General features: G+C 36.4%; 1 long non-coding RNA gene across 1 annotated transcript; it reads right to left on the bottom strand.

Annotated features, from left to right (window-relative positions):
• Window positions 1–498: 498 nt before the first annotated feature.
• LOC143434071 (uncharacterized) lies at window positions 499–6,017 on the bottom strand. The gene is made up of 3 exons (XR_013103263.1): window positions 5,932–6,017; window positions 2,667–2,915; window positions 499–622 (listed from the first exon to the last, which is right to left on the bottom strand). It is a non-coding gene; the product is annotated as an uncharacterized LOC143434071 (long non-coding RNA).
• Between the last annotated feature and the right edge of the window lie 18,915 nt (window positions 6,018–24,932).

Genomic DNA, 24,932 nt, shown 5'->3' with positions numbered 1-24,932 from the left:
CAATTTCAAAACTCTTGGCTTCAAAGTCAAAATCAGATCTCTTTCTCTTTACCTCTTATGCAATTACAGTTAATTGTTTTCTCTTTGAGACATGCATGGAAATTCATTCATTTTTCTAATAGAAAGAAATCAAAATAATAAAATTCTTTTAAATTCTTTTTTAAAAAAAATCTTTTAAAATTCTTTTAAATTCTTTAAAAATTCTTTTAATTCTTTAAAAAAATATATTAGTTAATATTGAGCAGTAGTAACATTTTATCTACATTATACCTCAGACTTCACACACACACACACACATACACACACACACACACACACTTGAATTTTTGAGAATTTTCCTGGAAGAATGTTTTAAAAGAAAAAAAATAATGAATAAAAATTAGGTACAGCTCTTTTGAAAGAACCTGTATAATTGAAAGTAGCCTAAAATGTTATGTGCAAAGAGCTCTGCCATAAATTCCCCATTAAATACACCTCAGACTTGATTGCAATGGGTTTCTTGTCTCATGCCCAGCAATTGCAAGATGTAACATCAGGGTACCATTCACCTCACACTTTATTCAGTTTGACCTTCGATGCAACTTCGCTCTTTCTCCATCCTCTCATACCTGCTGTTGCCTTCCTGTAACAAAATGCCAACCAGATATCACCATGAGAATACAGTGTCATCAAAATAGCTCTAACTATGCTAATACTGACCCAGCGATGACACCCACTACATTCAGCTCTAGGCTGTGCTGCTCTGAAAATATTTTACTCACAATACCATATTTTTTTTCTTTTTCTCCTTCACTGTCATCTTACATTAGAAACTACAGTCTATTTTTACTAACAATTAGTTTTCTTTATTTTTATTACGTGGGATTTCAAATTTTAGAATAAGGGTAAAACAAATACCTAGCGGCCCCTTCAGTACCTCCTGAACTTTTCTTAGTTCCCAACTACTCCTCCGTGTCAATACTGGGAGGTAGTTTCGGCTTTACTGACGAGACAATAAAGTTAAGAGAAAAAATAGAAATATACTAAACGCGTCAGTAAGAATTAGAGTTTCTCAAATATGGTTTCCTCTCATCGGCAGCAGTTGAGCCCTCTGCCCTGCTACCCATATTTTAGGCCAGTGACTTATGGGCTCTCACAGTAAGGAGTTCAGCACGTCTGGAGACGATCTGCCATCTGTGAAGAAATGTTTAGGTTAAAAGATCTGCATCAGAGATTGGGAATGTTGAAACACGGGCAAAGAAAATAAATGTCTTGAGGGACTTTAACTTACAGAGAGCATATCTACCCCACATGAATATATTGTGTGGCTGGGGAAACCCAGATATTTCACCTCTGAGGCAATAGTTGAAGCAGAGTGTAATGGACTTGATGACAGTCAAGGGTATGACTTGGGTACTCCAAGAATTATGCTTTCTTTTCGATTTTTTTATTTTTTTTATTTTTTTTATTTTTTATTTTTTATTTTATTTTATTTTTTTTTTTTTTTTTAGCTGAGTCTCTAGGTAAGAAACTCACACTGGGCTCTGTGGGTTCTGCTCATGTGTGAAACACTGGATCTGTACCTACTGTATACCTGATCCTGTAAGAAAAGATTTCTGACTTTAAAAAAACACACAATGTGACAGGAAAGGAATATACTCCACATATAGTATTTTGTGTTGAATATCCTGTAAGAGATATTACACAAAGAAATACGTAATTATTGATTGGGTGTGAAGGAAGACATCAGAAAAGATAAGCACCTGAGTTCAAGGGGTAGCCTCTATTGATCGCTGACTTTAGTTTTCTTGAAAGCCATATTTAAGTCAAAGATTCTGGTGTAATTTCAGGATATAGTATGAGGAATGGAGGTCATGAGAAGTGATGGAGCATCACTAGGTAGTTGGCATGATTGTGTTGGTAAGACTCAGAGAGCTGACACAGAAACAGTCTAGTCATGAGGAACCTGGCACCCATCCACTTTCTGTTTCCTTACTTGAGAATTTGTTCTAAGGGCACCCTCCCACAGGCAGAGAATATTCTTGAGCAGAGTGAAACGAGAAGCCATGGATACTTTCTAGATAGAAGTCACATTGTTCAGGTATGTAGCAGTATGACAACGACAGACTGCTCTCTGCAACTCTCAGAGTGAATGCAGGCGAGTGTAAATCAGTAATGATTACTCCACTTCTCTTGTCATAGATCCTTTTAAAAACAGAAAATACTAAACCACACAGACTATCCGACTTTCTGAGATTTGGGGCAAGTTTTCCACAATGTAAAATGTGACAGAAGCAGGGATTTGTGTCTGTTTTTGACACTCCAGGGGAATTATGAAAACATAAAGCTTAGAGCTTCAGAAGACATCTTGAAACTGATAGAAAGGTTTGCAGATTTGAGGTAGTGTATTAATGACAGAGGAGAAAAAGGGGAAAACCCAGGTTTAGATACTTTGTTTAAGCTACTGAATTTGTAACCTTGGAAATGTTCACTGCTTGAAAATGGAAGCAAGGCTGAATCCACTGGCTGTTTTAAGGGCACCTGGCAGAAGAAGGGGGTCACTGTTGACTTGCTGACCTGCTTGCATGTGATTATTGATGTCTATCCATTGTTTATCTATTCTTTCCAAAAATGCACCATTCACATGACTAGATAAAACAATAGAAATTTCATGAAGTTAAACATACATTGTTTTCATGGACTCACAGCTAACCCCATCTCTAGTGTTGAAACAGACAGAGTGACTCCTGGGACTGTAGTAACCTCAATTGTGACATTTGGACTGTGTCTTTCAGACATAACTGTTGAATCACTTTTTATTTCAGTCCCCATCTGAGGTCTGGCTTCTTTCATCATCATCAACATCATCACCATCACCATCGTAGAGGCCTCAGGTCAGTTTGCACTACAAGCACTACATGCGTTCTCAGTAGAATCTGGAAGAATGAATGATACCATGTTTTTAAGTGTGTTTTAAAGGATTAACAATGATAGAAGAGATGAAGGGAAGCCTCCTGTTTAGAAACATTTTTGAGCTGCTGAATTTGTAACCTTGGAAATATCTTTCTCTGAACTTCTTGAATATAGAAAAAAAGCTGAATCCACTGACTGTTTTAAAGGCATGCATCAGAGGAATCAATGAAGGCCGACATAATAGGTTGTATGGAGTCTGAAGACAGGATATGCAAGTGTTACATTGCATGGGTCAAGATAGCAAGCCCACGATTTTCAGGGTACAATACATTGTAGGAAAGAACTAAACTTGAATAATTGTGGGAGAAAAGATTCCATGGGTTGTAGGAGGTTCTTGGGTGGAGGTACCGGGAGGGAAGAGGATAAAAACATGACCAAGGAGTCTAAGATTCAGGAATCAGTGAGAGAAAGCTAGGCAGGAAGAAAGATAATGGAAGGAGCCACTGTCAGTCAGCTGCTTCCCAGGCACCATTTAGAATATATGAGTGTGTCAGCTTCCTCTGGTACAAATGGCAGACTCCATTCCAAGGAACATCTTTTCTCCCATGTTGGAGAGGCCTCTTTGAGACATATGCCTACAAACATATTAACAATCATTGACACAAATCCTCTGGTTGATGATCAGCAACTCCCATCCTCTCATACAAATGGTTTGGTCAATGACCAGTAGTACCCTTGTGATGTAAATGGAAGTTGCTTCCCTTACCAAAGAAGAGCAAAAAAATTGCAATATGAAGAAAATCCTGTTTTGTTTTTTTTTTTTTTTAACTACAAGAAGACCAGTTCTGTATAGTAATTTGCTTCTTTAAAAGAAAATTGTGCAAAATAGAAACATAACAAGAAGGATGTGTTCTGCATAATATTCTTTATTGTTTTTTCATTAGAACAATTGTTTTTGATTGCTAGAAATACACATTTAAAAGAACATTCTACTTGTAATAATTACTGTTAATGAAAGGGTCTAGTAGAGCCACTTGAGAAATGGAAAAGCAAGAGCCTTTCGATGGCTGTTTGGCGTGCTGGACTCATAGCAACTCTAAAGGACAATCACCACCCAGCCCTCATCTGTTGCCAACTAGGAATTCACACTTTGGACTGCTAGAGAATTTAACAGTCTGTTTTTTGGTTTTTGTTTCTGTTTTCGTTTTACAAATGTGAAATATCCCAATTTTAAAGAATTGGCAATGGATTCAAATTAACTAAACAAAGTAAAATGAAACACTACGAGAATACAAATAGGGGAGGGGCAAAAAAAGAAGGGGGGAATATTATACATAATACTATTACATAGCACATAATATATTGTACTATTATAAATAATAGTACAAGTACTATAATATTGTAGAAAGCATTATTCAAATCCAGAAAATAAAAATATTCCAGAGATTTAAAAAAAAAAGAAGTGTTATTAACCAGAGCTCTGGAGTCCCTATGGAAAGAAGAGTTGGCTGTGGCAAGGGTTATTCTTAACCTCTTGTGTACTTTGCAGTCTGCAAATCCTACACGGTGGGAACCTCAGAAAAGAAGCCAGACCTTTCTGTTGACTCCAAGGCTGTGTCAGCAAATGCCAGACCCAGCAGGCCCTTTGTATTATAGGCTAAGGGGCCAAACAGCTGTAAATAGTTTATGCCAAGATCCTTACAAGTGTGACAAACACAGAGCATTCTAAGTGCCCCAGGAGGCCAATTAAAGCTAGGAGATCACAGATGACAATCTGAATACATTGGCCACACCTCTCAGGGCTGACGGCCATGGTGTTTTTTTTCTATTCTCTCCTCATCAGAAATGAAGCAGGGGTTGGAAATTACTTATACATGGGGTTTGGTTTAATTTTCAGCAAAGGGATTTTGGACCTGCATATTTCCTAAAAAATAACTGATCGCCTAAATGTTGAATTCATATGTCTTTCTATCTTTACTATCCTATATGATCTGCTCATACAGCTTTCTTCTAGATTTATCCAACCCACTGAAGAAATATAATGAACTAATAATGAAATAATGAACTTGTCAGAAACTACATTGCTACACATACACAAGGGGCCTATATGGAGGCACCTTAAATCCTGTTTTTATTATTTAAAAAATCATAGTATTCTTGAATCTTCGTATTGGTTTGATATTAATTTGGTAATATGGTGTAATAAATTACTAGCAACATGGGGTTGAAAAAGCCAAAGTAGTACAAGGCTATAGAGTGTTCTTATGAGTATTTATATAACTGCCAGCTGTTCTGATGCCTCAGAAACAATTAGTGTAAATGGACATTCACATCTACCTGGGAGACTTGGGGTGTGCATTATATAAGGCAGCAGTGAGAAAGAGAAATAAGTGTACTAATGTTGAAATACTACATGGGAAAAGCAAAAAACATGAGAGTCTAAGGCATTTTACTCTCCAAGTAGACACTCTCATTTTTGGCTATTATTTATAACAAGACTCCATAAAATATAAAATTAAAGTCATTAAGACATAAAGATCAAAGGATTCAAAGCAAATAATTTTATGACTTCTAAAATGGTGTGACTTCCTATTGATTGTTATTTCCAACATTTCCATTTGCTTAACATTTATAACCAAATACTTCTCTTCAAGAACAGTACCCCATAAATGACAAAGATGAATAGAAAAATTATGATTTCTCAGTTGTATATAAAATTCACACTAGTTAGAGAGTATTGTCATTCTACTTTTTAATATATTTATCAATCAAATAAATCTTATGTTTATGGTGAGAAACTGTGAATAAACTCAAAATATAGTTAGGAATGAAACGCCTGCATAAGCTAGAAAAATTAGAAAACACCACCAAGGTCAAGAGTTTATACACATTAAATTTCTTTATATAATTGCATAGGCAAGTTTCTCGTTTAATTGTTTAAAATACAAAAGTAAATGATAAGCCTTGGCTATCTTTTGCTGCATGAAATAACAAGAGATATCCAGCCAGTAATCAATCAGCTTCATGTAGTCAACTAACCTTGATCAGAGGGAAGTTTCGAACAAAACTGGGCCCACTCTATTGTTTGCCTTGCCAACTGCATCCTACTTTTCTGTCTTGCAAACAATGCTACAGAACTGTTTGCTTGATAATCTCCCAACTCCAGCCCCAGGAGATAAATGCTTAATACTAATCTCTGTAGAATATATGAGTCTCATATCCTCTGGGCCCACAGGTGAGCACATGATCCTGGCAAGAAAATGAGACATAAGAATCTCCTTGGGTAAAGTATCTGCCAACTTCTTCAAGTTCTGGATTTATGTTAAAAAGAAACCCAGAAGCCAAAAAGAACAAATGTTGATTGAGTCAGTACATGCCTAGCCTTTACTTTTAACACTAATTAAAAACAAATACAGTTTGGGAAGAGGAACATCTACGGAAGCAACCATGATACTTTTGTTAAAATTGATTACCCTGAGACATTCTTCTCTGATGCTTTCACCAATAATCATTTACTTGGTCTCTGTTAAGTTAAAGTGATCTTTCCAATTTAATACGGTAAAATAATTTGGCACTCATTTCTTCCACTTAATCAATTGTGGTCCTAGCCATTCTATTGTTCAGCATCCTTGTTGATAAATGAAGATAGCCATAGTCTATGACTCATAGATCTGTTGTGTGCATAAAAGAAAATCTGAATAGGAAATATACTGCTGTGATCATTGGCTTTTGGTTTTTTTGCTACATAATTTTAATGAAAGTTTTGACAGAACTGTGATCTATATTTAATAGCTAATTCTATTATCTATCTAGCTAATACTAAATCTGGGTAAATCCTCGATACAGAGAACCTCTCCCGTGCTTAATACATATGCATAATTAATTTATTAATTAAATAGTTTAACTTAAAATATGTTACCTCAAATACAACTTAAAACTAAACCGAGCAAAAAGACAAACACTAAGTAAACTTTGCCATAACCATTTTCAATCAATAGATTTTTTCATTTTGATTACAAATAGAAACAGAAAGCAAAACTAAGTTGGCTTTTTCAACACAAGCCCTATAAAAACAGCAATTATCACCATTGTAACTAGAAAGGATTGCATGCTTGGGAAATATAAATCATCACAAAACTGATTTTCTCTCTACTTCAAATAAGTCATTATGAGAAAATCAAATTTTTATGGTACAGAGATCTACATTTGGCACTGATTCATGCATAGACTGTTAGATACATAACAAGGTAATAACTTTAGTATGAACGTCTCATTTAGAAACTATAATTGTTCTCCTTAGTGGTTCAGTTCCTAAGTCCAGTACCCATTCTCCAGAATATTTTCTTTTTAATGGAATTAAATTCTGCCTCGTTTGTATTTAGGCTTCATACTTTCATCAGTACTTAGATTTTTAAAAAATTACCTAAGGGTTTTTTTAATTTGGGTTAAAGATTTCTTTATAGGACTGGGTTTATGAAATTCAGCTCTCTTTAACTATAAAAGAAACTATGTACAATATGGTTGTGAATATAGATTGTATCTCTTCATAAAAGTACTGCTAAAAATACTGTTTGGGGGAATAACCTCTTTCAGCATAAATGGTAATTTTTACCAGTTTTATACCATCTAGCTTACCAAATGATATCTGCCTTTTGAAAACCTTCCATTTTTTTACATATAGTTGGTTAAGCTGGTTTTTCTATTCAAAAGAATATGCAAATTTGAAGTAAGTCAGATTTGTCTTCCCTCTTGTAAACACTTAGGTCTTAGGTGCCCACCGGAAGTCCATGTATTGAAGGGTTCCTAAGGAAAATGATGGATCTAGGAAGAGGTCTTTATAATCCTTAAGAATGCTCTCGGAAAGAGATCATGGAACTCCAGTCACTTACTCTACTTCTTTTTCTTTCTGGCCATACAATTTTTACATACAATTTTAATTATTGGGCTGAGGTGAGGGAATCAGAAAACAACTTTATAGAGTTGCTGAAAAAAGTCTCAGAATGCTTGACTGCAATAGCCAGTTCCATTATCTTCTTTTTGTTTGTTTGCTTGTTTGTTTGTTTTGGGGGTTTTGTTTTATTTTTATTGGATAATTTATTTATCTACATTTCAGATATTATCCCTTTTCCCCATTACCCACCCTGAGAAACCCCTTATTCCATTCTCCTTCCTCCTACTTCTATAAGGGTGTGCCCCCTCCCATCCACACACTCCTACCTCCCCGCCCACAAATTCCCCCACACTGGGGCATTCAGCAGTCACAGGATCAAGGCCCTCCTCTCTACCTGATGCCCCAACAAGACCATCCTCCACTATATATACAGCTGGATCCATGGGTCCCTCCATGTGTGTTCCCAGGTTAGCTGTTTAGACCCTGGGAGCTCTGGTTGGCTGGTATTGTAGCCCTCCCCATAGGGCCACAAGCCCCTTCAACTCCTTCACTCTTATCTCTAACTTCTCCATTATGGACTCTGTGATCAATTCAATGGTTAGTTGTGAGCATCTACCACTGTATATCACAGGCTCTGGCAGAGCCTCTCAGGAGACAGGTATATCAGGCTCCTGTCCGCATGCACTTCTTAACATCCACAAGAGTGTTTGCATTTGGTGATTGAACATGGGATGGATCCCAAGGTAGGGCAGTCTCAGGGCAGTCCCTCTTCCAGTCTGCTCCACACATTGGATCCCTATTGGCTCCTGTGAGTATCTTGTTACTCCTTCTAAGAAAGACCAAAGCACCCACACTTTGATCTTCTTTTCTTCTTTAGCTTCATGTGATCTGTGAGTTATCTAGGGTATTGTGAGCTTTTGGACTAATCCACTTATCTGTGAGTACATACCATGTATCTTCTTTTGTGACTGAGTAAACTCACTCAGGATGATATTTCCTAGGTACATCCATTTGCCTAAGAATTTCATGAATTCATTGTGTTTAATAGCTGAGTGGTACTCCATTGTGTAAATGTACCACATTTTATGTATCCATTCCTCTGTTGAAGAACATCTGGGTTTTTTCCAGCTTCTGGCTACTATAAATAAGGCTGCTATGAACATAGTGGATCATGTATTTTTGTTATACGTTGGAGCATCTTCTGGGTGTATGCCCAGAAGTGGTATAGCTGGATCCTCAGATAATACTAGGTCCAATTTTCTGAGGAATTACCAGACTGATATCCAGAGTGGTTGTACTAGCTTACAATCCCACCAACAATGGAGGAGTGTTCCTCTTTCTCCATATCCTCAAAAGCATCTGCTGTCACCTGAGTATTTGATCTTAGTCATTCTGACTGGTGTGAGGTGGAATCTCAGGGTTGTTTTGATTTGCATTTCCCTGATAACTAAAGATGTTGAACATTTCTTTAGGTGCTTCTTAGGCATTCAATATTCCTCAGTTGAAAATTTTTCGTTGAGCTCTGTACCCCATTTTTAATAGGGTTATTTGATTGCTGGAGTCTAATTTCTTGAGTTCTTTGTATATATTGGATATTAGCCCTCTATCAGATGTAAAATTGATAAAGATCTTTTCCCAATGTGTTGGTTGCTGTTTTGTCCTATTGATAGTATCCTTTGCCTTACAGGAGCTTCGCAATTTTATGAGGTTCCATTTGTCAATGCCTGATATTAGAGCATAAGCCTCTGGTGTCTTGTTTAGGAACTTTTCCTCTGGCCTATTCATTTGAGGCTCTTCCCCACTTTCTCTTCTATTTCTTAGTTTCAGTGTATCTGGTTTTCTTTGGAGGTTTTTGATCCACTTGGACTTGAGTTTTGTACAAAGAGGTAAGAATGGGTCAATTTGCATTCTTGTACATGCTGACCTCCAGTTGAACCAGCACCATTTGTTGAAAATGCTGTCCTTTTTCCACTGGATGGTTTTAGCTCCTTTGTCAAAGATCAAGTGACCATAGTTATGTGGGTTCATTTCTGGGTCTTCAGTTCTATTACAATGATCTTCTTGCTTATCTCTGTACCAATACCATGCAGTTTTTTATCACTATTGCTCTGTAATACAGCTTGAGGTCAGGGATGGTGATTCCCCCAAAAGATCTTTTATTGTTGAGAATAGTTTTCACTATCCTGGGATTTTTGTTATTCCAAATGAATTTGAGAATTGCTCTTTCTAACTCTGTGAAGACTTGAGTAGGAATTTTGATGGGGAGCACATTGAATCTGTAGATTCCTTTCAGCATGATGACCATTTCTACTGTATTAATCCCACCCATCCATGAGCATGGGAGATCTTTCTATCTTCTGAGATCTTTGATTTCTTTCTTCAAGGACTTGAAGTTCTTGTCATACAGACCTGTTACTTTGTTAGATTCATACCAGGGTATTTTATATTATTTGTGACTATCGTGAAGGGTGTCATTTCCCTAATTTCTTTCTCATCCTGTTTATCCCTTAAGTAGAGGAAGGCTAAAGATTTTTTTGAGTTAATTTTATATCCAGCCACATTGCTGAAGTTCTTTATCAGATTTAGGAGTTCTCTGGTAGAAGTTTTGCAGTCACTTAAGTATATTATCATATTATCTGCAAATAGTGATATTTTCACTTCTCCCTTTCCAATTTGTATCCCTTTGCCCTCCTTTTGTTGTGTAATTGCTCTGGCTAGGACTTGTAGTACTATATTGAATAGGTAGGGAGATAGTGGGCAGCCTTGTCTAGTCCCTGATTTTAGTGGGATTACTTCAAGTTTTTCACCATTTAGTTTGATGTTGGCTACTGGTTTGCTGTATATTGCTTTTACTATGTTTAGATATGGGCCTTGAATTCCTGTTCTTTCCAAGACCTTTACCATGAAGGGGTGTTAAAAATTTTGTCAAATGCTTTCTCACCATCCAGTGAAATAATCCTGTGGTCCTTTTTAAGTTTGTTTATATAGTGATTACATTGATAGATTTGCATATATTAAACCATCCCTGCATTCCTGGGATAAAGCCTACTTGATCATGATGAATGATTGTTTTTATGTATTCTTGGATTCGGTTTGTGAAAAGTTTATTGAGTATTTTTGCATCAATATTCATAAGGGAGAATGATCTAAAGTTCTCTTTCTTTATTGGGTCTTTGTATGGTTTAGGGATGAGCATAATTGTGGCTTCATAGAATGAATTGGGTATTGTTTCTTCTGTTTCTATTTATGGAATAGTTTATAGAGAATTGGTATTAGGTATCTTTTAAAGGTCTGATAGAATTCTGCACTAAAACTATCTGCTCCAGGGCTTTTTTGGTGGGGAGACTTTTAATGACTGCTGCTATTTCTTTAGGGGTTAAGGACTATTTAGATGGCTTATATGATACTAATATAATTTTATAAGTATTCTTTATTATTATTATTATCAAATTATAACTTTTACTTTTTAACACAGGGGTTATAAACAGAAAAATGCAGGATGCGGGGAAAGGGATGACACAGGAGCATAGGTGTTCAGGGGGAGTACAGATATCATTCAGAACAGGGTATCAACTGGGTGAAGGTTCAGGAAACAGGTCACTATGATTCTGCCTATGATTCACTTGTCCTTATCTAAGTTGGTACTATCCACCAAGGCTGCCTATTTACAAGGTCTATGACTACTCAGGCTGGTAAATTTCCACAAAAGCTGCCTGTTTACAATAGCTTATAGCCATCTGTTTCAGTGTTTTTCCACAGAGACCGAAGACTTTGTGTTACCAGGCATGTATGCCAGGCCTATTGCTGATTTTAAACTTATGGTGATTTTAGGCCTTCAGTGTATAAGCAGGGCTGCCCCTTACATCTCTTCCCTTCTCCAAGTATAGAAGGGCTGTGGCGATTCTAATCTTGCCAAGGCAGGAATGGAGGCCTGACCTCCAGTAAATTAAAGGGGACCTTGTAATAGCTCCGGTCCTCCTGTCATTGTCCAGTGAGGCACGAGGGCCATACCCATCCCAATGTCTTTTTCCTGGAGAGGGGATACTTTTGACATAAACCCCTATGCAGTCAGGCTTGTCCCTCAGGAAACCCAGAAACATATTTTTAACTTTTATTTATATTCCCGTAGCCTCACAGCCTAAGCAAGAATTCAGATTGCCAGTCAGAGGGGTTCTGGGTGGCCCCTCTCTGCTTGGTCTAGGGGTGGAAGTCCCCTCTTTTAGGTTGGGTGGAGATGGAGTTTGGGAACACCCTGGATAGAGTAACAACCTCATCTTGAGTCTCATGGTCCTTCATAGCTAACTTATAACAATGTATCTGAATAGATTTTGCTATCAGATTATTTATCTGTTGTTTCACAAAATTAGTCAGCCTATTTAAGGCCCAGGGACCAAAAGAAATAAGCAAAAATAACCCAATTAATGGTTTAATATTGAGAATATTAAACAGGGACTTAAATTGTTTTGTGAAGAGCTTAAATTAAGATCTTAGCCAATAAGCATCTCCTGGAAACTTTTGAAAATCATTTGAAATAAGTAAACTATCTTTTTTTTCCCACCAAACCCATTATCTGTTTTTTTTTTTAATTGGATATTTTACATATTTACCTTTCACTGTCATTTCCTCTTCAATTCTCCCCCAAAACCCTTTATCCCATACCCCCTCTTCCAATTTTTATGAGGGTGTGCTCCCGCCATCCTCCCAATCCCACCTCCCTGCTCTCACATTCCTCAACCCTAGGGATCCAAGCTTTTGGGGACTATGGCCCTCTACTTCCACTGATGCCTATCAAGGCCACCCTCTATTACCTATACAAATAGAGCCATGAGTCCCTCCGTTTGTGTTCTCAGGCTGGAGGTTTAGCCCCTGGGAGCTCTGATAAAGGATTTTGATACTCCTAAAAAGGACCAAAGCACCCACACTTTGCTCTTCCTTCCTCCTCTTGAGTTTTATGTGGTCTATGCATTGTGTCTTAGGTATTGTGAGCTTTTGGGCTAATATCCACTTATCAGTGAGTACATACCATGTATGTTCTTTTGTGATTGGGTTACCTCACTCAGGATGATATTCTCAAGCTCCATCCATTTGCCTAAGAATTTCATGAATTCATTGTTTTTAATCGCTGAGTAGTACTCCATTGTGTAAATGTACCAAATTTTCTGTATCCATTCCTCTGTTGAAGGACATCTGGGTTCTTTCCATCTTCTGGCTATTATAAATAAGGCTGCTATGAATATATTGGAGCATGTGTCCCTGTTGTAAGTTGAAACATCTTTTGGGTATGCCCAGGAGTGGTATAGCTGGGTCTTCAGGTAACACTATGTTCAATTTTCTGAGGTACCGCCAGACTGCTTTCCATAGTGGTTGTACCAGCTTACAATCCCACCAACAATGGAGGAGTGTTTCTCTTTCTCCACATCTCGCCAGCATCTGCTGTCACCTGAGTATTTGATCTTAGCCATTCTGACTGGTGTGAGGTGGAATCTCAGTGTTGTTTTCATTTGCATTTCCCTGATGACTAGAGATGATGAACACTTCTTTAGGTGCTTCTCAACCATGTGAGTTTCCTCAGTTGAGAATTCTTTGTTCAGCTCTGTACCCCATTTTTAATAGGGTTATTTGATAGTCTAGAGTCTAATTTCTTCAGTTCTTTGTATACCTTGGATATTAGCCCTCTGTCAGATGTAGGATTAACAATGATCTTTTCCCAATCCGTTGGTTGCTGCTTTGTCCTATTGACAATGTCCTTTGCTTTACAGAAGCTTTGCAGTTTTATGAGGTCCCATTTGTCAATTCTTGGTCTTAGAGCATAAACCATTGGTGTTCTGTTCAGGAACTTTATCCTTGTGCCCATGTGCTCTAGGCTTTTCCCCATTTTCTCTTCTATTAGTTTCAGTGCAGCTGGTTTTATGTGGAGGTCCTTGATCCACTTGGAATTGAGCTTTATACAAGGAGATGAGTATGGATCAATTTGCATTCTTCTACATGCTGACCTCAGGTTGGACCAGCACTATTTGTTGAAAATGCTGTCTTTTTTTCCACTGGATGGAACATAGGTGTGGGGGTTCATTTCTGGGTATTCTATTCTATTCCATTGATCCTTCTGCCTGTCTCTGTTTCAATACCATGCAGTTGTTTTGTTTTGTTTTGTTTTGTTTTGTTTTGTTTTTACGTTGCTTTGTAGTATAGCTTGAAATCAGGGATGGTGATTCCCCCCAGAAGTTCTTTTATTGTTGAGAGTAGTTTTCGATATTCTGGGTTTTTGTTATTCCAAATGAATATTAAGATTGCTCTTTCTATCTCTGTGAAGAATTGAGTAGGAATTTTGATGGGATTGCATTAAATCTGTAGATTGCTTTCGGCAAGATGGCCATTTTTACTATATTAATCCTGCCAATCCATGAGCATGAGAGATCTTTCCACCTTCTGAGATCTGTTTTGATTTCTTTTGGGGGACCCTTGAAGTTTTTGTCATACAGGTCTTTTACTTGATTGGTTAGATTCACTCCAAGATATTTTATATTATTTGTGACTATTGTGAAGGGTGTCGCTTGCATAATTTCTTTTTCAGCCAGTCTATCTTTTGAGTTGAGAAAGGCTACTGATTTGTTTGAGTTAATTTTATACTAAAGTTGTTTATTTGTTTGAGTTAATTTTTACTAAAGTTGTTTATCAGGTTTAGGGGTTCTCTGGTGGAAATTTTGGGGTCATTTAAGTATACTATCATATCATCTGCAAATAGTGAAATTTTGACTTCTTCCTTTTCAATTTGTATCCCTTTGACCCACTTTTGTTGCCTAATTGCTCTGGATAGGACTTCCAGGACTATATTGAATAGGTAAGGGGAGAGTGGACAGCCTTGTCTAGTCCCTGATTTTAGTGGAATTGCTTCAAGTTTCTCTCCATTTAGTTTGATGTTGGCTACTGGTTTTCTGTATATTGCTTTCACTATGTTTAGATATGGACCTTGAATTCCTGATCTTTCCATAACTTTTATCATGAAGGGGTGTTGAATTTTGTCAAATGCTTTCTCAGCATCTAGTGAGATGATCATGTGGTTTTTTTCCTTGAGTTTATTTATATAGTGGATTATATTGTTGGACTTCCATATATGGAACCAACCCTGCATTCCTGGGATAAAACCTACTTGATCATGATGGATGATTGTTTTGATGTGTTCTTGCATTCTGTTTGCAAGAATTTTATTGAGTATTTTTGCATCAATATTCATTAGGGAGATTGGTCTGAAGTTCTCTTTCTTTGTTGGGTCTTTGTGTGGTTTAGGTATGAGCATGATTGTGGCTTCATAGAATGAATTGGGTAGTGTTCCTTCTGTTACTATTTTGTGGAATAGTTTGAAGAGAATTGGTATTAGGTCTTCCTTGAAGGTCTGATAGAATTCTGCACTAAAACCATCTGGTCCAGGACTTTTTTTGGTGGGTAGACTTTTAATGACTGCTTCTATTTCTTTCAGGGTTATGGGACTGTTTAGATGGTTTATTTGTTCCTGATTTAACATTGGTAACTGGTATTTGTCTAGAAAATTGTCCATTTCATCCAGACTTTCCAATTTTGTTGAGTATAGGCTTTTGTAATAGGATCTGATAATTTTTTGAATATCTTTGGTTTCTGTTGTTATGTCACCCTTTTCAGTTCTAATTTTATTAATTTGGATACTGTCTGTGTGCCCTCTGATTAGTCTGGCTAAGGGTTTATCTATCTTGTTGATTTTCTCAAAGAACAAGTGTCTGATTTTATTGATTCTTTGTATAGTTCTTTTTGTTTCTATTTGGTTGATTTCAGCACTGAGTTTAATTATTTCCTCCTGTCTACTCCTCTTGGGTGTATTTATTTCTTTTTGTTCTATAGCTTTCAGGTGTGCTGTCAAGCTGGTATTGTATGCTCTCTCCAGTTTCTTTTTGTAGGCACATAGAGCTGTGAGGTTTTTTTTCTTAGCACTGCTTTCATTGTTTCCAACAAGTTTTTGTATAATGTGTCTTTATTTTCATTAAATTCTAAAAAGTCTTTAATTTCTTTCTTTATTTCTCTCCTGACAAAGTTATTATTGAGTAGAGCATTGTTCAGATTCCATATGTATGTGGGATTTCCATTGATTTTACTGTTGTTGAAGACCAGCCTTAAACCATGGTAATCTGATAGAATGCATGGGATTATTTCAATTTTCTTGTATCTGTTGAGGCCTGTTTTGTATGGTCCATTTTGGTGAAGGTACCATGAGGTGCTGAGAAGAAGGTATATTCTTTTGGTTTTGGATGAAATGTTGTATAGATATCTGCTAAATCCATTTGGCTCATAACTTCTTTTAGCTTCACTGTGTCTCTATTTAGTTTCTGTTTCAATGATTTGTCTATTGATGAGACTGGGATGTTGAAGTCTCCCACTATTATTGTGTGATGTTCAATGTGTGCTTTGAGATTTAGTAAAGTTGCTTTTATGAATGTGGGTATCCTTGCATTTGGAGCATAGATTGTCAGAATTGAGATTTCTTCTTGGTTGATTTTTCCTTTGACGAGTATGAAATGTCCTTCCTTATCTTTTTTGATTACATATGGATGAAAGTCAATTTTATTTGATATTAGAATGGCTACTCCATCTTGTTTTTTGGGACCATTTGTTGGAAGATTGTTTTCCAGCCTTTTACTCTGAGGTAGTATCTGTCTTTGTCACTGAGGTGTGTTTCCTGTATGCAGCAAAATGTTGGGTCCTGTTTATGTATCCAGTCTGATAGCCTTTGCTTTTTATTTGGGAATTGATTCTGTTGGTGTTAATAGATTTTAACGAAAGTTATAGTTGTTTCCTGTTATTTTTTGTTATTATTATGTTTGTGTGGCTATCTTCATTTTGGTTTGTTGGAAGAAGATTACTTTCTTGCTTTTTCTAGGGTATTATTTCCTTACTTGTATTGGAGTTTTTCCTCTATTTTTTTTGTAGGGTTTTGTCATGGACTATTTTGGTTTCTCCATCTATAGTGATTGAGAGTTTTGCTGGATATAGTAGCCTAGGCTGGCATCTGTGTTCTCTTAGGGTCTGTACGACATCTGTCCAGGATCTTCTGGCTTTTATAGTCTCTGATGAGAACTCTGGTGTGTTTCTGATAGGTCTCCCTTTATATGTTACTTGACCTTTTTCTCTTTCTACTTTTAATATTCATTCTTTATTTTGTGCATTTGGTGTTTTGATTATCATGCGATAGGAGGAATTTTTTTTCTGATCTAGTCTATTTTGAGTTCTGTAGGCTTCGTGTACGTTCATGAGTATCTCTTTCTTTGGGTTAGTTTTATCCTATAATTTTGTTGAAGATATTTACTGACCTTTAAGTTGGGAATCTTCACTCTCTTCTATCCCTATTATTCTTAGGTTTGGTCTTCTCATTGTTTACTGGATTTCCTGCATGTTTTGGGTTAAGAACTTTTGCATTTTGTATTTTCTTTAACAATTGTGTCAATATTTTCTATGGTATCTTCTGCATCTGAGATTCTCTCTTCTATCTCTTGCATTCTGTTGGTGATACTTGCATCCATGACTCCTGATCTTTTTCCTAGGTTTTCTATCTCCAGGGTAGTTTCCCTTTGTCATTTCTTTATTGTCTCTACTTCAATTTTTATGTCCTGGATGGTTTTGTTCAATTCCTCTACCTGTTTGGTTGTGTTTTTTTATAATTCTTTAAGAGATTTTTGTGTTTCCTCTGTAAGGGCTTCTACATGTTTAGCTGTGTTCTCCTATATTTCTTTGAGGGAGTTATTTATGCCCTTCTTAAAATCCTCTATCATCAATATGAAAAATTATTTTAAATCTGAGTCTTGCTTTTCTGATGTCACGGGGTATTCACCACTTGCTATGGTGAAAGAACTAGGTTCTGATGATGCCAAGTAACCTTGTTTTCTGTTGCTTATGTTCTTGAGCTTGCCTTTCACCATCTGGTTATTTCTAGTGTTACCTTCACTCACTCTCTCTGACTTGAGCTTTTCTGTCCTGTTATCTTGGTGGTGTCAGAACTTCTCAGAGTCTAGCTGTATCTGTGATCCTCTGATTCTGAGATCCTAGCTTTAAGAGCTCTGGGATCCTGAATCCTGGTATAAGCAAATTCTTGAGATCCTCTGATCCTATTATCCTATGTTCCTGGGTGTGTTAGAGCTCCTGGGAGCACCTGTGCCCACCCCCCTCTGAGTTTTGTAGCTCATGCCCTAGAACTTCTCAGAGCACTGGCACAGACTGGAAGGATCCAGAGCCACTGGCCATGAGGGAGCTTCTGGGTTCCTGTGGATCCCAATTACTCCCTGTTTGGGGGTCAGGAAGTGTGGCAGCCTCCTCACCTACAATCCTGGGCATGTTAGAGTTCCTGGGAGCCCAGCCTCCTCTGAGTTTTGGGTGATTGGGTGCAGAGCTGAAGATCTGAATCTTCTCAGGGCACCAGCTCAGACTGGAAGGATTGTGTGTCACTTTTCTAAAGCTAAAATGGAGAGGGAATAGATCTTGGACAGGAGTATGGGAAAAATTAATATATCCATTAGGATGCTTGCGTAAATAACAAAAAAGAAAGTAAGATGAAGCCTTGCACTTAAAAGAGTCTGTCTTTTCAGATGCCTTTAAATGCTTTTCAGTTGCCTCTTGTTGTTATTCCATGCCACCTTGGTCATCTCACCTGTCTTAAGTGTGTACTTTATGATCTTAGCTCTAAGCAAGCAACATTTCAGATCAATCTGATAGCTATCTGGCTTTCTCTGACTATTATTAATATTACCATTTGCTTTCCCAACATGTTATGTAATCTAGACCTAAATAAGATTCTGACCAACGGGCAGTGGTGGCACATACCTTTAATCCCAGCACTTGGGAGGCAGAGGCAGGCAGATTTCTGAGTTTGAGGCCAGCCTGGTCTACAGAGTAAGTTCCAGGATAGCCAGGACTACACAGAGAAACCCTGTCTCGAAAAAACAAAAACAAAACAAAACAAAAACAAAACAGAAAGATTCTGACCAAAAGCAAATGAATAAAAACACAAAATGAATGCAGAAACAATTAATTCACCAATTTAAAGGTAATTGGAATAAACGTCTCTGTGTGTGTTCATCTCTCTCCCCTTCATTAATTTCATAGCATTAACATAATTTACCTTGTGCTACTGTGTACTTTCTGTCTATATAGTTGATATCATCTGTAATTTGCTCAATGTGCTTTGAATTATCACTTATAGTAGTATTTGTTTTGTCATAATTACCATAGTTTTGATGAATATAATTCCTTTTTATTTATACCTAAAAAGAATGTATGAGTCTTTTTCAAATATGCAATATTAGTTCTTAGTACAGCTAGCAGTGTTCATCCTTATATTTTTTTCATATTCTCAAATTATTTGGGGCAGGGATTGTTTGTTATCTTTAAAATAGTTGAAGAAAATCATCAAGATTTTGTGGCATAAGGACAAAGAACTTGGAATGTTATGTTCCGATCATGTTACACTGTTCAAATTCCTGAAGAGGTATTGGGAAATTTAAAAAATTTTTCTCAATCTTTGAAACTTCAGTGAAGATAACACATCACCAAAGTATTGAATGCATTAAGGAAGAAAAGCTTTCTAAGGGATTATAAAGATTATTTGGCTTTATTTTATAAAATAAAAAAATGGCATGTATTGTAATAAGTCAAAATCATTGTGTATAGACTTAATTGTGTACAACTTCTTCAATTTGCACCCCAAATAATCTTAATCATAATATAATGCTTCTAACTAATAATAATTAAGGTGGGTTTGTTTTTTGTTTGTTTGTTTATTAAGAAACTTACTATGTTGTTCTGGTTGACCTGAAACTGGTCTAGCTAAGTAGACCTGGCTGGCTTTGAACTTACAGAAAGGTACCTGCCTCTGTCTCTTGTGTGCTAAGACAAAGACATATGCTACCATTCCTCACTTGGTCTCATTTTTTTTAGACAAAGATAAGTAAATTCTGTAGAGATTATAGAAGCATTATTGTGGAAATCAATGTTTAGGGGAAATTTTTATTATTTATTTCTGTAACTCTAAATATGTTGCTTTTTAAAAAAAACGTATCTACTGCTACCATCCTATTATACTTAAGCAAATCAATAACCTTTGTTTTACCATCACTTCAGATATATACATGTTTCTCACCTCTAACCATTATGATAGATAGATAGATAGATAGACAGACAGATAGATAGATAGAGATATATAGATAGATAGATAGATAGATAGTTATATAGATATATGAGAGACACCATTTCAGTTATTCATTGGTCACTGTTTATATCAGTATAACTTTGTAGAGTATAACTTCAAAAGCATGTCATTTTTCATGGTCAATCTCAATTTTCAACTTGACTGAATTTATTTCAGCTAGGTGATAGACTTCATGGTATGTTCACATACCATGAAGAACATAAGAACATATCATGAGAACAATGAGGTGAGAAAATACATCCTGAATGTAAGTGGTACTGAACACAATAAAAGAAAGTGAGCAAGCATTAGTATTCATCTCTCACTCTTGCTGAATTTGGACACAGTGTGATCATACTCTTCCTGTCTGATCTGGAGTTGATCCCACTGCCTTACATCCCCCACTGTGATAAAGTGTACTCTCAAACTGTGGACCAAAATAGACTGTTCCTTTTGTAAGCTTCTTTTGTCACATATGTTGGGATAGCAATGAAAAAAATAACTAATACTGGGAATTGGTACTGAGTGTCGAGATTACAAAAGCATTCTTGCTTTCTATGGCATTCTAAGGTATTCCATATTATAGAAGAATGTGGAAAAGCTTGTGAAAAATCCCTAGAAAAGTTGCTATTGTAGGAAGTTTAAACTCCAATAAGCCTATATTTAAAAAACACTTAATCAGGTTATTATAATTATAAGCTATGTGCCTAGATTGGGAAGATCTAATATTATAATAACTTATTCCCCAGAGACGAGATTTTGTTATTTGTGGTTTCTTTTGGCCACATGTTTTTGCTCCATCTTGGCTTCCTCCTCTTCTTCTTCTATCCTTTCTCCTTTTCTTCTCATTCTCCTTGACCCTGCCACTGTCTACTCACAGGCTCTAACCTTCATTGACCAGTTAGAATGAGGAGAACGTTCATCTGAAATCACCTCAATACATGATCAACTGCTCTTTGGGGATAATCCCTCTAGAGGAAGCAAAATTAACATCAGAATACAAACAGCGTCAGTACCAACCACATCATTTCACCCCTTTGTCCATTAAAAAGGCTTTTTCCCTCAGGTATGCAATGAACATTGTTACAACAGTTATGTAAATTATAAGGTATGATATACACTAATAATGTCTAGTCCACCAGTTTTGTCAATTTAGGTACATTAACATCTATTCTAACTTAAAGAGTTTACAATTCTATATCTGAATTATGACTTGATTTTAACTTGTATTACCATCTGAAAAACATTCTTTTAAGTCTAGATTATCTTCCTTAGTGCTAAACAACTTAAGTGTAATTAAAAGACTATAACTAGTCTTCAACCCCGTGTCCTTTTTTTTTAACGTAATTTTTGTCTGTAGATCAATTAGGGCAGTTCTTGCCCAGTTGCTACCTTGTCACAACTGGAGCAACTCTATATGGATGTTATGATGTTCAGTACCTTCTTTAAGCCATGAAGGGAGTACTGTCAGAAACAGACATGTCTCTTAGACAAAAATCTAATAATAATGATTATAAATGCCATATTCTGTGGATTTCTGATGTTTTTTGAAAACTATCTATATAAAGTATATCTGAACTGTTAAACCTTGACTAATCTTGCTATTTCTATTTGAATATTATTAAAACACCTTATTATAATTTAATCATAATCTCATATAAACAATAGTTTATTATCTGGCTTTTAACTTGTGTTACTTAACCATCTTAAATAGTTTGTAATAGCAGCTATAGTAAGACTGGGTCAAAGCCTTGTATTCTTAGATAGACACAATGCCTATTTAAGAGTAACAATATTAATCTCAAATTTTGTATCAATGTACAAAGACTTATACCAATAAAAACCTTAAACCTGTATCAATATATAAATTCTGTACCAATGTAAGAAATTATAACTTCAATTTTGTATCAATATAAAGATTTTTACCAATGTAAGGTTATAACTATATAATGCTTTGTTTAAGAATAAATTTAGTAATCTATCCTATATATATAATTTATTATAATATTACTCTATCCCCCATTTTCCCTCCAACCCACTTCCTTTTATCTAGGAAAGAAAGGATAGAGAAGAGGAAAGGAAAGTCAGAAATCCCCAAGTCTAAGTTATCTATTTAGTTTCCTTCCTGTTGAAAATTATAAACGTTTCTATATTATCCCTTAAAATGATGACCTATTTAAAATTTATAAAAATAACCATAACCAGACAACCAAACCCAAGGAATTGGGATGATGACTATCTATGGGTTCTTCTTGCTGAATTGGTGTGATAAATTATTATATTTTAAGGGGTGGGGAGGGGTACAAAAATCAGAAAAATTGGTTAGACTTAAGAAAGCTAGCTTCATCATCTGTTATCCAGTCTCTGTATACTTAGAAGGCTCAGGGCTTGACTGAAACTCTGACTGGATCTGTCTGAAAGGCTGGATGAACCAGTCCATAGGGAGTCAGCATCCATCTTTGAAGTTGTTCTGGAAGCAAATCTCTGGAAACAGTAGACAGGGAGCTGGAACAGCAGGTCATTTCAGCATCCCTGGGGATGAATCTTGTCAGAACTATATATTCTGTAATATACGAATCTTACAACCAAAACTTTAATACTGTTAAGACATTCATATGGATTGTGCAAGGTTCACAGATCAGTTGGGGATGAACTTTTGCTTTTCAGGCACTCTTCTGCCTATAATCTCCACATTCAAGTCACTAATTCCAGAGACATAGGGACTATGTGAAACAAATTGGGTTAAATACTTATTATATCTACAACTGGCTTGATATTTAGCATTCTCCTTTGCTAAATTACCACCTAACGATCTGCTTAACAGCTTCAAGAATCTTGTACTAAGTTTTTACTTGTTTTCTTTTATATGGGGTCTATTTTTCAATTCAAATTTATTTTCCCATCCTGTTTGGTAGAACTGAGAAGAAGCTAATTGGGTATGTATGTTCATTTATCTCCTTTTTTAAGTTTTCTATGATCCACATGGAGTTCCCTATCCCCCAAATTCTCAGAGCAGCCTCATAGAGAATTTAAGAGATTTTTAAAAATTTCCCACCTTATTTGTGTGCATCCAAGTTATCTTATTCATAAACCATTTTATTCTTTAGCCTTAGAGGATTAACCTTGGAACTTAAACTTTGTACACTGAAGACACAAGGCATCTTTGGAAATGGAAAGAAGGACAGAGCAGCTTACTTATCAGTAATTTACTTCTCTACTCCACATAGACTAGTTTTTAAAACATAAAGCAAAGGCCAAAGACTTGAGCCAGGAAAAAAAATCAATTAAAAGCAGAGAAACAACAGATTCCTGGTAGCAGTTCAATGTTTCCTTTACTTCACAAATCACCTTTGTATCCTCCCCAGCTACATGTATCAATAATAAATTACCATTTTCCCCCAAATCAGTTAAATTGAATTTCTGTCTCTCAGTACTGAAAACATTCTGATTAATCCCATAAACTACTGATAGTTTTCTGGTACTAAGAATAAGGGAATAATTTTCATCATCACATTAAAATAGGGACATTTATATTGACCTTGGTGTTTCTGTCCTGTAAAAGCATACTTCTGTAAAAGCATGTTTTTTAATATGAAGTGTCCCCTCCTTTGGCTCATGTGTTAATGTCTTTTCCACCAAGTGACGGGTCCAATGAATTGAGAGGTGACTGGATATTGAAAGTTCTGATAAATAATCAGTGAACTGGTGCCCTCATAGGTTCATAATATCATAACATGAGAAGACCTTGGGAAAACCTAAAGTTAGATCCTCAATGAACAAAGTAGATTAGTGGAACAGTGTCCTTAGAAACTATCTTATCCTTTCCATGTCTGCCTTTACCTCTATCTAAGTCCTGGCTAATGTGAATCAAGTAGACTCTGTAGCAACATACTTTTACCACCAATGTAATCTTCCTCTCACCCAAAGCTCAAAGGAAAGGGTCTGGGCAGAGTTAGGTTAAAACCTCTGAAAGTAAATCATACTTTTTAAGTTGGGCTTCTTGCTTATTCTGTCATGGCAATGAAACTATTATAATACCACCCCTAAATAAACCAATAATTACTGGCCAAATCTGCAGAATGTATCTGCATCTCTTTTCCAAATTTCCATAAACTAAATATAAGGTATATGGTCTCTTGAAATTAAAATTTTCTAGAACTCATTTTCCAGATCATTATGTCTGCTTTTTCTTATCTTTCTAGCCAATACCAAAATATCTTGCCAGGAAATTATTAACCTAAAAATTTCAACTCAATAGCCAAACATTAAACCAAGGTTAGGAAGTCTTGTGGAAGAGTTGGGAGGAGGACTGAGAAACACAGAAGGGATAGGAACTCCACAAGAAGACCTACAGAGCCAACTGACATGAACCCTTGGGGCTCTCAGAGTCTGAACCACCAACCAAAGAGCATACACAGCTGGACCTAGGCCTTCCCACACATATGTAGCGGATGTGCAGCTTGATCTTCCCAACAAATGAAGTGGGGGCTGTCCCTGCTCTATTGCCTGCCTGTGGACCCTGTTCTCCTAAATAGGCTGTCCTAAGTCTCTACTCTTCTATGTGGGAGATGATGTGCGTAGTTCTGCAGTACTGATTGAGTACTGATTGAGATGCCAGGGTGAGTCAGTAGGGGTTAGGAGTAGGAAGAGAACCTCTCCCATCTCAGAGATGAAGGGGAGAGGTGAAGGAGTGGCCGAGTGAGGTGGGGACTGTGAGGAGAGGCAGAGTTGTGATCTGGATGTAAACTTAATTAATTAATTAATTAATTAATTAATGGAAAAAAAGAACCACAACTCAGCCAGCAGTTTCAGTCTTCATAGTAAGTTGGAAAGCTGGGTCTCTAGTGGGCATGCATGCATGCATGTCTTACTTTCCAAATATATGATTTTATGGAAAACTTTATGGAATTTTGAGATTTATAAACCCCCATACCTTTCACAGTCTGAATT

This window comes from Arvicanthis niloticus, chromosome 13, assembly GCF_011762505.2.
Source record: "Arvicanthis niloticus isolate mArvNil1 chromosome 13, mArvNil1.pat.X, whole genome shotgun sequence".
Taxonomy (NCBI): Eukaryota; Metazoa; Chordata; class Mammalia; order Rodentia; family Muridae; genus Arvicanthis; species Arvicanthis niloticus.
The sequence above is the reverse complement of the archived record's forward strand: the minus strand, read 5'-3'. Positions and strand labels throughout refer to the sequence as shown.